Source organism: Vigna unguiculata, unplaced genomic scaffold (assembly GCF_037176805.1).
Source record: "Vigna unguiculata cultivar grain cowpea cultivar isolate G323 ecotype 2 unplaced genomic scaffold, ASM3717680v1 ptg000127l, whole genome shotgun sequence".
Classification (NCBI taxonomy): Eukaryota; Viridiplantae; Streptophyta; class Magnoliopsida; order Fabales; family Fabaceae; genus Vigna; species Vigna unguiculata.
In genome coordinates, this window is record NW_028196769.1 from 1 (window position 1) to 2,500 (window position 2,500).

The window sequence follows — 2,500 nt, forward strand, 5'->3', positions numbered from 1 at the left end:
AGTCTTGGTGCACAAAAGTTTTGAGTTGGTTGGGTTTTACACATGGGCAAGGTTGTCGGTGCACCACGGCATAGCTAAATGGCTTGGTGGGGAGTTTTGTGAAAAAATGAAATTCGTGGTTTTTGAGATGTGAGGGTTGGAAAGGCCTCCAAATGCCCCCAAATGAATACCATGAAATTCTTGGTGCACGAAAGTTTTGAGTTCGGAGGGTTTTGCACATGGCCAAGGTTGGCGGTGCACCACGACATAGCTAAATGGCTTGGTGGGGAGATTTGTGAAAAAATGAAATTCGTGGTTTTTGAGGTGTGAGGGTTGGAATGGCCTCCAAATGCCCCCAAATGAATATCATGAAATTCTTGGTGCACGAAAGTTTTGAGTTCGGAGGGTTTTGCACATGGCCAAGTTGGTCGGTGCACCGCGGCATAGCTAGATGGCTTGTGTGGAGTTTTGTGAAAAAATGAAATTCGTGGTTTTTGAGGTGTGAGGGTTGGAATGGCCTCCAAATGCCCCCAAATGAATACCATGAAATTCTTGGTGCACGAAAGTTTTGAGTTCGGAGGGTTTTGCACATGGCCAAGTTGGTCGGTGCACCGCGGCATAGCTAGAAGGCTTGGTGGGAGTTTTGTGAAAAAATGAAATTCGTGGTTTTTGAGGTGTGAGGGTTGGAATGGCCTCCAAATGTCCCCAAATGAATACCATGAAATTCTTGGTGCACGAAAGTTTTGAGTTCGGAGGGTTTTGCACATGGCCAAGTTGGTCGGTGCACCGCGGCATAGCTAGATGGCTTGTGTGGAGTTTTGTGAAAAAATGAAATTCGTGGTTTTTGAGGTGTGAGGGTTGGAATGGCCTCCAAATGTCCCCAAATGAATACCATGAAATTCTTGGTGCACGAAAGTTTTGAGTTCGGAGGGTTTTGCACATGGCCAAGTTGGTCGGTGCACCGCGGCATAGCTAGATGGCTTGTGTGGAGTTTTGTGAAAAAATGAAATTCGTGGTTTTTGAGATGTGAGGGTTGGAATGGCCTCCAAATGTCCCCAAATGAATACCATGAAATTCTTGGTGCACGAAAGTTTTGAGTTTGGAGGGTTTTGCACATGGCCAAGTTGGTCGGTGCACCGCGGCATAGCTAGATGGCTTGTGTGGAGTTTTGTGAAAAAATGAAATTCGTGGTTTTTGAGATGTGAGGGTTGGAATGGCCTCCAAATGTCCCCAAATGAATACCATGAAATTCTTGGTGCACGAAAGTTTTGAGTTCGGAGGGTTTTGCACATGGCCAAGTTGGTCGGTGCACCGCGGCATAGCTAGATGGCTTGTGTGGAGTTTTGTGAAAAAATGAAATTCGTGGTTTTTGAGATGTGAGGGTTGGAATGGCCTCCAAATGTCCCCAAATGAATACCATGAAATTCTTGGTGCACGAAAGTTTTGAGTTCGGAGGGTTTTGCACATGGCCAAGGTTGGCGGTGCACCGCGGCATAGCTAAATGGCTTGGTGGGGAGTTTTGTGAAAAAATGAAATTCGTGGTTTTTGAGATGTGAGGGTTGGAATGGCCTCCAAATGCCCCCAAATGAATACCATGAAATTCTTGGTGCACGAAAGTTTTGAGTTCGGAGGGTTTTGCACATGGCCAAGGTTGGCGGTGCACCACGGCATAGCTAGATGGCTTGGTGGGGAGATTTGTGAAAAAATGAAATTCGTGGTTTTTGAGATGTGAGGGTTGGAAAGGCCTCCAAATGCCCCCAAATGAGTACTGTAAAAGCGTTGGTGCACAAAAGTTTTGAATTGGATGCATTTTGCACTTGGCCAAGTTGGTCGGTGCACCGCGACTAGATAGGTTGGTGCCAAAATTTGTCAAATTTAAGACCTTGGCCAAACTGAATGAAATTTTGTGGGGAGGTTCCTGATATTGTTTAGTGGTGGACTGGAAAAAATGAGGTCGAAATTCGAAGTCTACATGTGCTTTTCTATTTTTCCCGATTTTACACATACCCGGTAAGTAAAAAAAATAAAAAAAATAGTTCCCCTTCGAGAAAAATTATGAAATTTGGTGAGCAAGGAGATACCATTATTCTACGAATTACTGCAAAAAATCGCATCAAAATTCGAAGTATAGCCCGAGATATGGACTTATGTCTGCTCAAAAAAAGTGTATCTACTTGTACAATTTTGCCTTTTGCATATTAACCTCTTATAGGGGGGGAGTGCTCCTTGAGCCGGCCAGCTCCACACTGGCAGGTTTTAAAGGGAGCTTGATGAGGCCTCCCCCCTCACGTGGTGCGTGCGTTAGCATGTTTATCATGGCACAACTAGCCTCTTCATAGTTGTTGAGCTTTATTAATACCAACACACGGTCGTCACTGATCGTTGGTTAGCTCGGCAGCTAGTCCCTCGGATATTGTGGAAAGTTATTTTCATGCCTAGCGATGCTTGACCCTGCGTCACTTGATGTTTCCATTTGCTTGCTTGCCCATGGTAGGTGGGGGGTGGACCGTCTTGTGGTGTG